Source organism: Ananas comosus, linkage group 1, assembly GCF_001540865.1.
Source record: "Ananas comosus cultivar F153 linkage group 1, ASM154086v1, whole genome shotgun sequence".
In the NCBI taxonomy this organism is placed as follows: domain Eukaryota; kingdom Viridiplantae; phylum Streptophyta; class Magnoliopsida; order Poales; family Bromeliaceae; genus Ananas; species Ananas comosus.
The window spans coordinates 18,382,691-18,396,601 of NC_033621.1; positions in this window are offsets into that span (position 1 = coordinate 18,382,691).

Genomic DNA, 13,911 nt, shown 5'->3' on the forward strand with positions numbered 1-13,911 from the left:
TTTATGGAGTCGTTTCCAGCACTCGAACTCCTATACGTGGCGGAATATTTAAAGGCCGGCTTCAGGGTCGTACTTGGTTAGCCGGGATAGGAACAGTAGGGCTTGATGTAGGCCCTGTGTCAGATACTACACCCTCTTGAGACCGAGTATGAGAGGGTGGCTTGCACATTCCTTCACTTAAGAGCTTTGAGCTCCTAATCTGAAGCTAATCTTAGCTGATAAGCAGCTCACGCATCCGAAGCCCTTCAGGCTTCCACAAAATTACGTATTTCACGTAATTCCTTCCCAGGCGCCCTCGTGGTCACGTTTTGAACGTGACCTCGTCTTTACGAGAGCCCCTGGCCAGGGACCGTCCCTCCCTGGCCAAGGTAGTCCGACCCGACGCCCCCCCAGAGACTACTCTGGCCAGGGACCGTCCGTCCCTGGCCAAGGGCTTGCAACCGGGTCGTTTTTATCGGCTTTTAACCGATTCAGGGCTTTTGAGTCGAAAGCCCTTGGCCAGAGAGCCTGTTCCTGGCCAGAGGGCCCCTGGCCAGAGAGTTCGTTCTTGGCCAAGGGCTTGCGTTTTTAGGGAGACGAGCTTCACCGTCGGAAGCCCCTGGCCAGAAGGGCTCGACCCTGGCCAGGGAGTGACGCTTTTACGGGTTTCTCCCGACTAAGATTTCTACTTTTCAACTCCCCCGATAAACGTTTTACCGGAAATTATCCCGAACCCCTGGGGAGAGAGAGGGAGTCAACGAGAGAAGGAGAGAGAGAGAGTGATAAGAGAGAGAGATCCTTCCTTTTCTTTTCTTTCTCTTCTTCCTCTTCTTCTTCTCCTTCCTCTTCTTCCCTTCTTTCTTCTTCTTTCTCTTCCTCTTCTGATTCTTCTTCTCCTTTCAGTAGAAGAGAGGGAGAGGGAGTTCGAACCTCGAATCCAATCTCCATTCGAAGGTTGGGAAATTACCTTTAAGATCCCAAAACCCAAAAATACCAAATCTTAACCAAGTTTACCTTGGATAACCCCTATTTATCTTCCAAGCTCGAGCTTTAGCTTCGAGCGTGGTGCCTAAAGAGGCAACAACTCTGGATCCCAAATCTTAACCCTAAAACCGTTTAGATCCCAAAACTAGATTAAACAACCCAGCGATTGGATTAACGATCCAGAGACTTGCGCAGCCGCTTCTGCCAAACGGCTAGGCTGCTCGCCCACGCCTCAACAGCGGCTTAGCCCATGAGCCCCCGAGCGAAACGGGGCTCCTCAAATTCGCCGCACGTTCTGGCGTTGCAGCTCGAAAGATGATAGCGCCGTAGCGGTTCTCCACCCACCACAGGTAGGGCTTTGTTAGCCCGAGGGAGGATACAGAATCATGTAAAGCTAAGATGTAGAACATAATAACGTAATATCCTAATAATACGTAACGGAAAGGAATACGGAAGGAACTACTATAGCATCGTACATAACTTATGACCTACATCTTCTAACCTCTCCTAACCCAGCTCAGAACACTTAGGATATTACATCTCTTTTACTACTTGTTACTTGCTCACCGTAGATCAGTTATCATTTGATACTTGCTCACCGTAGATCAGCTATCGCTTGTTTGCCTGCTAACCATTAGATCAATTATCACATACACTTTGGATACCTGATATATAACTAACATTGGGATCTCCTATCCCATAAGAGCTCTGCTCCTAACCTAGTACGAGTGCCAGACAAAGATTTAGAACACTACCTTCGGGGTGTGTTCATCACGCGAGGCCTACAACCAGTGCACCCTAACGGATAAAACCCAGGGTTCCCAAACGGATAAATCCGGGGCCGTCTGCCAGAGCCAAGCATCACGCTCAACTGGGAGGGATGGAAGCTCTACCGATCACTCGTCATCCGAGGAAGTCCCTTCGGTGCTCTAACTCTTTATTTATTTATTCTAACTACTTGCTCATTTATCGAGATGGAAACCTGTACTATTCCCCAATCACCAAATAGATAAAGGAACATGTACGTAAGTATATAATACTAACCCGTATCATCGCATCGAAGTAAAGGCAATAAATGTCGAAAAGAATAATAGATAGATAACCATAAAGATGAACACGGGCGAACCTGGTCACCCCTCTAGCCGCCTCAGCCGCCGGCTTGGGTGACCCTTGATTCCTTCAATCAAGAGTGGGGGTAAAATGATGTCCAAGGTCAAGCCCACAGGGGCCACTCGCACTCCTAGCGCCATTCCCGGGCCGCAAGATCAGCGTAATCGATGGAGGGAAAACATAATCGATAGTGGGGAAAAACATGAACTCTCATCTACTACATATCCCACTCCGAGTTTACTAACATAAATACAAAAGAACCTTCTTTCATTTACTACATTAATTCGTACATATAATACAGTTGACTTACGTTATCTATCGAGAAGAGAGAACACATGAACATACAAAAGATATGAGCATAGAACGAGAACCAGTAACGTGATTACCACGAAGAACTAGCACATAAATACTTAACTAAGGACCCATTTAAGAATATGTACTAGGCAACCAATCGGAACCCGCCTGTACCCTCCAGGACAGGCAAGCCGCAGACAAGCTGCGCGGGCCCCGGCTCGGTTTAACCAACACCAGAGCCCCGCACTATCTATTTCACCATAGTCTCGTGAATTCTCGTTCATTTCTCTCTCAGATCCTACTGGATCCTCTGGGATCCAACCGTTTGGGATTCCAATATCCCTGCACTCACTTGCACTTGGGTACCGCCACCGCCCTCAACTAACTAACCCAGTTTCAACTACAACACAGAGATCGACACTTATCTCTGCCTAGGTTCACTATGATCAAGAACAGAACATCACCAACACAGCCGCCGGCTGCTGCCCTGCGATTCTCAGGTCGTGACCTCGTGAACACTCGAAGGCGGGCTAAAAAAACAACTCAGCAAATCAAAACGCTTGCAACGCCTTCAATAGCCTAACTCTATTGATTGACTCAACAACGAAAAGTCCTCGTTTACAGGGGTTCCGCAATACACACATCCAGACGAGGCCATGGCGGAAGACGCCTCGGGCTCGTCGGTACTAGCCTCCTCCACGTCCTCGACCCCCTCGTCCAGCGACGTTACAACCCGCGCTACGTCGCGGTCCTCCGAGCCAAACTCGTTGAGGTTCTTCAACACCTCGCCGTTCGCCGTCGTCGCCGCCGGCGCTGCCGCCGTCCTCTAGCACTAGGCGGGCGTGGAAGCCGTGCGTGCGGCCATCGCCGGCTCCCACTCCCGTATCGCCGCCAAGGCTACCGCCGCCAAGGGGGCGGCTGTTCACGCGAAGGCTGTCGCAGCCCAAGCCGCTGCGAACTATGCTGCCGGCTACTTCACCTCGCCCTCGCACGCGATTGCCGAGATTACTTCAAATACTTCAAATTCGGTGGTTGAAAACTTACCCACTTCCACCTCGGCAGCCACCACCTCAGAACCCATCTGAGATACCTCTGAGAGAAGCTCCTGGACATATGGGACCTCTTTCTATTCCACGGAAAGCGGTGGGTAACGGAGCTGTTCCGCCGCTTCCACACCACCTTCGCCAACTTCGCCCTAGCTGGGAGACTAGAAGGCGGTTACGAGACCCTCCTCAAGTTCTTCCTCTATAAGCCTTTGATGAAGGGGCTGTGGCTCTTCGTCTTTAACTTCCTTTCCAAAGCGTTCAACTCCGTCCCTCTAGCAAGCCACCGCCTGATGCTCGTCCTCAAGAGGATGTAATATCTGACGCAGGGCCTGCACCAGTTCCTGCTGCGCCTAGCTCGGCTCACCAAGAACGCTCCTGAAGCCGGCACCTAGATATCCCGCCACGTTGACAAAGTCGAGTGCTGGAAGCGGCTCCAAAAGTTGTTCCGCGACACCCGTCTCGTACCTCTACGGGTACACGCCCTCCTCGCACTCAACAACCGGCCTAGGGTTCTGTTCCCCTTCTTCGCTAGCCCGCCGCCAAGCCCCCCTGTTAGATCAAGCTCCTCCGGGGGCTTCGTAGGCGCCAGCGTCAGTACCCCGACACCCGGCGTCGCAACGGGATAGACACCTCTAGCTCCGGTAGCCCGTGGCGTCACATCCGTTGTTGTTCCTGCCACGAAATTGACGCCTGTTCTTCCTGTGTAATCGGCGCTAACAGGACGTTCCCGGAGCAGATGAGGCAGTCAGCGTAGCCGAGGTCGCGGGAGCGGAATAGTTCCTCCCCGGGGCATACAAGGACATAGCCGCCCTGCGCGTGACCGCGGCGCGGTCGGCCTCCACTGAGCTAGTCGCGGCTCGCCTGCCCATAAGCGGCGAGTCCGGGTACGGCTTCTCGGACGGGTTCGGCTCCTCGGACTACACCACCGTCCATACCAAGATTAGTTACCTCAAGCGAGGTCTCGATACAAGCTATGCCCACGGTGCGTAAGTAAATAATCATCTCGTAAACGTGCGTACGTACTGTATGGGTATCTTCGTTCACCGTTCACCGCTCAGCTCCTAGGGCTCAATAGTAAATTGTGGATATGCCTCACAAGCAGCACAAGCCACGTTCACCCACTAACCTATTACGGGTAAGCCTACAACCTTGCGTGATTTGACCTCCGCATGCTGCAATAAAATCCGTACCTGACCGAGAGCTTCATAATACGGTGCTAGCTAACATTCTTATTTGACTAGTGGAAAGCCCTCGGGCCTGTCTCCCTCAAGCAAATGGCTCGAACAGCCTCAAGAACGAAGCAGCGCTGTCATAGTCGCTGCTCTCGATCCTTCAACCAGTCGCCGCCAACGCGCCGTAAAAACCGCTAGCAGCACCTCCACCTGGCTCACCACAGCTTTAATCTTCTAAATAGCCACCACGCCCTTAAAGGTCTACACAAAGGGTGCCTCAATGGCCCCTACGGCGGCCTAGCCCTCTAGCTCAAGCAATATCTGAACTAAGGGCCCTGCCGCGGCTAGAGTTTCCGGGGTATGGCGTACCGCGGCCGTCTCAATTCTCTTAACTCCCTAGTCAATGTTTTAGAAGAGCTGTTTCCCAAATAGGCCGGCTCACATAGCGGCACCCCTCGCGGCCACAACAAGCACGCGTTCTTCCTACCGAGCAAAGCTGAGACGCACCTAATAGCTCTCAACTTATTCCAGTGTTAATTCTTGTTCATGGGCAACGGGGCTTAGCTGCTGAATAAACTAGTTAATGTCCCCAGTGCTCACATGAGCTTCTATCTGGATGTCAGGCCGATAGTAGTCAATTTCTAGTTCGGCCTCCTATAAGTCTTCTGGCGCAAAGATGCGCAATACCTGTGATACTTATGTGCCAATACGGAAAGCCCGAGTGATTACGGGGCCGTCGCAAGTACCTGGATTACTTGGCACACAAGTTCCGCACGAACCTGGCTAAACAGCACCAGAAGTATCTGCTGTAGAACCAGATAAGCGCCTCGCTGCTCCTCGTGCGCCTCGTAAACGCCTGCCACGAAGTTTAGGAAGCCCTCCTCTTCGATAAGCGTTTTGATTTCTTTACACTAAAGACCGAAGCTCTCCAACGGAAGAATCCCGTACATTAAAGGCTCCCACCACAAAGCCAACTGGGTTCCTTTCAGCTTCGCCAGCTCTTAACCGGTGCGGGCTGCTTACAGTGCCTCCAGGCTTCGAAACACCCGAACCGCCCGATAATAGCTGCCAAACACCTCCCGAAAAGCTTCTAACATTGAGGTGAATGGCCAAACTGAGTCTTCCCGCAGTTCAAATAAACCTCACTGCTTACGCTAGCTTCGAAGTTGCTCAATTTCTTTTCTAACTGCAGCCGAGGTTATGAGCGGAATGGCCACGTCCCGCTCCTGAAACACCAGATATCGCTGCGTAGGATAGACCCGAACCCCACACAGGACTACGTTCCGCCCTCCCATTATCGAATACGTAGGGCAGTCGATTTTCTAGTGCTCTTCTTAATGGGGTAAGTACTGAACCTTAATCGCCGCCACTAGAAACGCGACTTCAACACCTCCGTGATAGATATGCCACGTGTGACGCTCTAGATGTGGCTGGTGTTTTCAGACTTCATGGATAAATGGGTCTTCCTCGATTTGTACGCCGTCGCCGCCACCGATCTTGATAATTTCCTGATACTACAGCTATAAGAGATGGTGGGGCCGTTTCGTTTACACCAGCGTCTGCGTGAATCGTCTTTCAGCCGCTTCTTGGAGCGAAAACTGCAATGGGCCGTTTGTGGGGATCCCGATCTTTACCTCGCCGACCTGGAACTTCACCAGCGAGGGCTCCAAGGCCGAGTCGATAACCGCGAGCAATAGGTTGGCTGGAATAACCTCTTCTAGTTCTTTAACGTTGGACGTCTAGGCTCAGAGGTCTTCCACGCCGTATTATAACTCCTCCCTGCTCGACCACTAAAATCACACCTGCGGCCACCGCGCGAGGCCAAAGCTTTAGCCACCACGCACGGGCTCTTACTTCTCGAAGCGCTCAACTAGAACGTCCTTCGGGTGGCCAGAGGTATGCGCCTAGTGGGCCCGCCGTGGTTCTACATAGTACTCAACTTTCGTGAGATAACCACCGGCCCCTACTTCCGACTATAACCCGCGAAGCACCGTTTCACGAATTGAACAGTCGTTCACTTCCGCCTCGCGGCTAAGGGTCGCCCTTTCGAAGCTTCAAATGGATAAGGGCAGACCTTTACCCTCCTGTATAGATACCTAAAATAGCAACCGAATGGAGCGAGCTGTCCCCCGGTGCTGCGCTAGACCCACTAACACCTGGCGAACTGGTTCAGTCGCGTGAAAAACGGCTAGGTGTGGTGGACCCGCCCTCTATTCAACCGTGTCCATATGGAACTACTCCATCACTCCAACGTTCCCCACGGCTTCAGCTAACACAGCCTATCTCTGGGGTTCAAATGAAGCGTAAAAACCTTTTCGGACGTCCTCCGGGAACCGTGTGCCGAGCTAAAGTCGTGACGTAAGGTGGGGGTCTGTCTACCTGTCTGACTTTCTTGGTAAGTCTGAGACCTCCTGTACGATGCTCGCACACAGTAGCTGATGTTTCCTCCAACCACATTTATAAATGGCTACCGACTCAAGCGGATGTTGTTGTCAATAGTGCGATCACACCTCTACCGTGGCAAGCTTCGAGAAATACCCGCCTTCACGGCGAGAGGGTAAATAACCTCACTGATCGAGCATTGTGGGCGGAGCATGGCAATGCTTATGCGCGTGGGGAACGCGAGTCTATGGAAAAGGAAAGGGATAAAGGAATGAAGCGGACTGCGAGTGGTATCGAGGGTCGGTCGAGTCCTAATAGGCCTCCTCGATATCCACGACGGCAGTCGAAGAACTAGGGACCTACCCGATGTGTTACCTGCAGCGGTGATCATCGACCGCCGGTCTGCCCACAGCGTGAAGGGAGGTGTTTTAAATGTGGCCAAGCTGGACACATTATCTGGGAGTGCCCGAGGTGGACATCGCCTGCCTCGACGGCTGCATCAGTTCAGTACACCCCGAGGCAGCTTGCTGGACTGCCACCTGCTATGTCGGCTGGACGCTCATCAGTGCCACGTCAACCAGAGGGATCTCAGGCGGCGCCGAGTGGTCGAGTTTTCGCTGCACAGGTCGAGGAGCCTGCCGTACCTGACGATGTTGTGGCAGGTATTATTTTAATTAATGACACTAGAGCTAGAGCATTGTTTGACACTGGTGCATCCAACTCATTCATTAGCATGTCATTTGATAGAGCTCATGATATTGAGATTTCGGATAGTCCGGATGCTTGGTGGGTCTATGCACCTGAGCATACTTTTAGTGTCAAGGAGGAGTGTGCGGCTTGTCCAGTGCAAATTGGCGATTGGATTATGCCGACGGACTTGCTTGTTTTGAGCCGAACGTGGGGCTTCGACGTAATCCTTGGAATTGATTGGCTCTCGAAGTATTATGCCGTCATTGGTTGCGAAAACAAGAAAATCGCTTTTCGTGAACCCAGTCAGGAGGAAGTTGTTTACCATGAGTGTAAAAGTTCGCATTTTGCGGCGACAATATCGGCGTCGAGAGCGAGGAAGTTGATCAAAGATGGATGTGTAGCCTACTTGGCGACAGTGGTGGAGACCCAAAGGGAGCTCCCAACACTTGGGGATATTCCAATAGCATGTGAATTTTTATATGTGTTTCCTGCGGAGTTACCGGTATCACCACCGGATCGGGAGATCGAGTTCGTCTTTGACTTGCTTCCTAGGACTGTGCCAATCTCGAAGGCTCCATATAGAATGGCACCGGCGGAGTTAAGAGAGTTAAAAGCTCAATTGCAAGATCTGCTCGATAAAGGCTTTGTGAAGCCGAGTGTGTCGCCGTGGGGAGCTCCGGTGCTATTTGTGAAAAAGAAGGATGGAATGTTTCAGCTCGCGATAAGGATGGAATGTTTCAGCTCGCCGTGGGGAGCTCCGAGTGCGTGGACTATCGCGAGCTGAACAAAGTGACAATCAAGAATAAGTACCCGTTACCGAGAATTGATGATTTGTTTGACCAGTTGCAAGGGTCTCGGTATGTTCGAAGATTGATCTTCAGTCGGGATACCACCAGTTGAAGATCAAGTCAGAGGATGTGCATAAGACGGCATTTCGTACGCGATATGGCCATTATGAGTTCACGGTGATGCCGTTCAGGCTTACCAATGCCCCTGCAACATTTATGGACTTGGTGAATCGAGTCTTCCGGCCATTGTTGGATCGATGTATCGTAGTGTTCATTGACGACCTATTGATCTATTCTCGAAGTGATCAAGAGCATGATGAGCATTTAAGAATTGTGCTGCAAATTCTCTAAAAAGAGAAGCTCTATGCCAAGCTGAAGAAGTGCGACTTTTGGCTACGTGAAGTTGCCTTCTTAGGCCATGTGATTTCCGGGAGTGGTGTCTCGGTTGATCCAAAGAAGGTTCAGGCGATTAAATATTGGCCTCGTCCGACGAACGTTGTGGCGATCCGCAATTTCCTTGGTCTTGCGGGATATTACCGGCTGTTCGTAGAGGGGTTTGCTAAAATGACTACTCCACCGACACGCCTCATGCACAAAGGATCAAAGTATGTTGGAGCGACGATTGCGATCGGAGCTTTAGGGAGTTGAAAGAAAAGTTGACTTCGACAGAGTTTTGTGGTGTATAGTTATGCTTCATATAGTGGTCTTGGGTGTGTTCTTATGCAAAGTGGGTGAGTTATTGTTTATGGTTCTCGCCAATTGAAGAGCTATGAGAAGAACTACCCGATACATGACCTGGAGCTAGCCGCGGTAATATTCACGTTGAAGCTAAGGAGGCATTACCTATACGGTGAGCACTGTGAGGTTTACACGGATCATAAAAGCCTCAAATACTTGTTCACCCAGAAAGAGTTGAATATGCGGTAGTGACGGTGGTTAGAGTTATTAAAGGACTATGATGTCACTATTTTATACCACCCGAAAAAAGCCATGTGGCCTATGCACTTAGTAGAAAGTCGGTGGAAAATCTGGCTACGGCAATTACGCACCAACCGTCATTGCAGAATGAGATGCAACGGTTTGGCCTTGAGGTAGTAGCTCCAAAGGTTTCGGCTATTCTTGCCGAGTTGATGATTCAACCGACCTTGTTGGAGAAGATTAAAGAGCAACAAGCTTCGGATCCTTATCTCCAAAAGGTTCGGGGTGATGTAAAAAGCGGGCGCGCCGGTGATTTCGACATAGGGTCCGATGGTGCACTTCAGTTTTGAAACCGTTGGTGTGTGCCCAAGGACGAGGATATCCGAAAGGCGATATTGCAAGAAGCGCATCCTTCTCCTTATAGTGTTCACGTGGGCGGCACTAAGATGTACAAAAATTTAAAAGTGCATTATTGGTGGTCGGGGATGAAGAGGGATATTGGAGAGTTTGTGGCGCAATGTTTTACGTGCCAACAAGTTAAAACGGAGCGCCGGTTTCTAGCGGGAAAGCTTCAAAGTTTATCCATACCTGTTTGGAAGTGGGAAGATATCGCGATGGACTTTGTGACCGGTTTCCCCAATCTCAAGCCGGACACGATGCTATTTGGGTGGTGGTAGATCGCTTGATGAAATTAGCTCATTTCTTGCCGATCCATACCACTTGGTCTAGGGACAGGTTGGCACAGGTGTATCTCGATGAGGTAGTGAGACTGCATGGGGTTCCGACATCCATAGTATTAGATCGAGACTCCAGATTCACATCCCACTTTTGGAAGAGTCTGCAAGAGGCTTTGGGCACACGGCTCATCTTTAGCACGACATTTCATCCTCAAAGTGATGGTCAATCGGAGAGGACGATACAAATCCTTGAGGACATGCTTCGAGCGTGTGTACTTGATTACAAGGGTGGATGGCATGATTATTTGCCGATGGCGGAGTTCGCGTACAATAATAGCTATCAGGAAAGTATTGCGATGGCGCCATTCGAGGCTCTTTATGGAAGGAAGTGTCGCTCCCCTATTCATTGGAGCGAGGTGGGTGAAAGAGTTACCTTTGGTCCGGATGTGTTGCGGGAGGCAGAAGAGAAAGTTCGCTTTGCCCATCAGCGGCTTGCGATGGCACAATCCCGATAGCAAAGTTATGCCAATAAACGTCGAAAGGATCTTTAGTTCGCGGTTGGAGACCGCGTTTTCTTAAAAGTGTCACCCATGCGTGGTGTGAAGCGATTTGGGGTTCGAGGGAAGCTTAGTCCCCGATACATTGGGCCATATGAGATTTTGGAGCACGTGGGTGTGGTGGCATATAGAGTTGCATTACCACCGAAACTTGCGGGAGTTCACAACGTATTTCACGTTTCTAATCTCCGTAAGTATGCCGATAATTCCGCTCATGTCTTAGAGCATGAACCGGTGGAGTTGCGTGAGGATATGACCTACGAGGAGTATCCGGTGTGCATCCTTGATTGAGAAGTGAGAGAGTTGCGGAATCGTGCAATTCCGTATGTCAAAGTTCAGTAGAGCGATCACGCGGAGCGTGAAGCCACTTGGGAACTTGAGGCCATGCGAAAGACCTATCCTCACTTGTTCGAGTGGAAGAACTAAGGTATGGAATTGAGTTTCGCGGAAGAAACTATTTTTAAGGGGTGGAGAATGTAATATACCGAAACTTCGGTAGGTCGTACCAAACTTCCGTCGAATTGATCGAAGGGTGGTGTGAGGTCCGTTAGTTGTTCCGAGAGCTTCGGAATACCTTCAATAAGGTGTTTGGACCTTGGAGAGCAAGCTCGAAAATTTTCAAGCTGTTTCGTGCTGGAAATGCTCTCAGGGTCCGGACCCTGAGTGCAAGGTCGGAACCCCGTATGCGCAGAATGCAGGGTTGGTCCAAAATTGTAATTTGGTGAGGGGCCTAGTTGCAATTGTCCATGGGGGAGCTGGTATATGGGTTTGAACCCCTAGTTCTCATTTTCCTCATTTGAGAACCAAAGAAAAGAAAAGCTCTTTCTCTCTCTAGAAGCTTCTCACACTTTCTTCTCTCTCTTTCTCTCTTCTTCTCTCTAGGGTTTGCTCCAAGAGAAGGGTTTGGTAGAAAGAAGCTTGCTTAGGAGGGAAGCTAACTCTTGTGCAAGAAATTGAGAAAAAAAGCTAGAACTTGAGGTGAGTTCTTGTGGTTGTAAGCTAGGGTTTTGGTTAATCTCCTCTAGTTATGGTATCTAGAAGTTACTATGGTAGATTTACTCATGAATCATCATGTATTAGTAGGTATTTGGCAATAATGGAAACCCTAGGGTCAAATTTAGGGTTTTGATAAATATAAGATCTAACTAGGGTTTGATCTCTTGTAGCCCTAATTGGTGGATAAACCGACGCATTGGGAAACTTGGATCGAGATTCCGATAAGTCTATGCCAAGAAATCGAGGAAAAACCCTGTTTCGGCTTCGTTTGCCGTGGGTCGGGGGAAGCGGCGACTATAAATTGTAGAACTCGGATTCTAGCACCCTAGTTACCCTATGAGATGGGTGGTGCTATCCGAAACAGTTGGATTTCTCTTTATGTCTAATGTCGCCCATTGAGCATGTATGTGTATATGTAGGATTCATGCATTGTAGGGTTAAAATAAAACATGTGAATATTCTTGCATGCTTTTAGTATAAAGATGCATATAAGTTGGTAATGAGACATTAGATGGTTGTGAACCCTATAGATATATGAATTGAGACATGAACCTAGTTGAGGTAGAGAACATGGTGACATTGTGACAAGTGAGTGAAATAGCATCTTGTGGCATTGATGCTAGAGAATGAGACACTTTGTGTGTTGTGGCATTAGTGGACATGGCATCCTCATAGTTGTGGATTGGATCATACTCACCTGTAAGTCTGTGCTTGAGGGTGGTCGCTCCCCCTCGAGCGATGAGCTCCGGAGTAGTCATCACTGGGTCGTAGCGAGTATCTCACCAGAAGACTGTGCCGTCGGGTTGTAGCGAGTATCTCCCCGATAGTATGGATTTGAGTTGGTGAGTTTTTGGGCGAAACCTACTGGTTAGCCGAGAGGATTGGGTATTGAGAATGGCAATTAGCATGCATCATGAGCATCATATATTGGTTATTATTCTTGTTCAGGCATAGTAGCTGCATTTGAGTAAAAATGGTTATCTATCTGTTCTTTCTTTTACTTATGCCTGGTTAGACCTAGTGGGAAAGTCGGCGGAGTCGGCAGCCGAACCCACTGAGAACTTTCTTGTAGTTCTCACCCCACCATTTTTACAAATCCAGGTCCGAGCAAGGCAGTTGAGGATCGCGGCAAGGGCATAGCGCCCTAGGTAGCTGACACAGTGCATTAGTGGTAACCTTATGTCATCTTTTGGTTATGATGAAAAGTGTAATGAGATAATGATGTATAAATGGCATAAGTTTTTGGGAAAGTGAATGTAAATTATTATATGCTTGTATTTGATTTCATGTAATCAAGATACATGTATGAATGTGATGATAGTTGTAGAACTTTCACTTATTGGTTGTTGCTTGCTTTCGTGCAAGCCATGTATATCTGAGTTTTCGCTTGTGCAAATTGTATACATGTTGATACTTATGTTGAGCCTTGGGTGGACAGGGGAGGTGTTGTCCGTCCGGCGTTTGTTGACGTGCCCGAACCGACCAAATTGGTGGTCCCGGGGCGTGACAGTTTTGGACCTTGGACGAGCAATCCAGAGGTCATCAACCACACATACATAATGCCTACAACAGCCGCAAGTGACAAATTGCATAAAAGCCCCTATTACTATTCACAATTACAATAATATATGCAATTTGAGGGGTTTTAGGGCTTTGTACCGAACATCGAGTACTGTTGGCGTTAGGCGAGACACGGGCTGACCAGTCTTGATGAGGCGGGGGTCGTGCTCACTGTCCGGAGCACTGCGGATCGTTGTGCAATGCGCGGGAGCAGGATGAAGTTCAGTGAACGATTCACATGGGGAGAGACTAGGCTGAACACGCTGATCCAAGCCTCACCGACAGCAAACGAGGTGAGCACTATGATCAGCACTGACCAAGGGTCACCGTGGTCACCTCTGGAGGCGTCGAAACTGCCTCGGGACACCGAAACAGTGGAAACCACCTAGAAATAGCCCTAACTATGCTAGCAGTGAGTAGAGAGGGCCGAGCTCGGCCGGCGGTGACTTGGTGGTTAGTGCGCCAGCGGTAGGAGGTGCAGCCGACGAGGGGGGTCGGCGCTCGGGCTAGCCGGTAGCGGGAGGCGGCGGCGATGGCGTGGGAATAACTCGAGCCCGCACATGCTAGGGTTCGGCTCGGCCTTCTTCTCCGGCCGCGGCGATGGTCGAAGTGACCAAGGGAGGTAGCACGGGGTTCCTCTAGGACCGAGAGGAAGGAAGGGCGACGACTGTCGGCGGCTCGGAAGGCGGCATGGCTGGGCAGCCACACTAGCTCTAGCTAACAATAAGCCCACAGCAGCCGTGGCGGCGGTGCTCGGG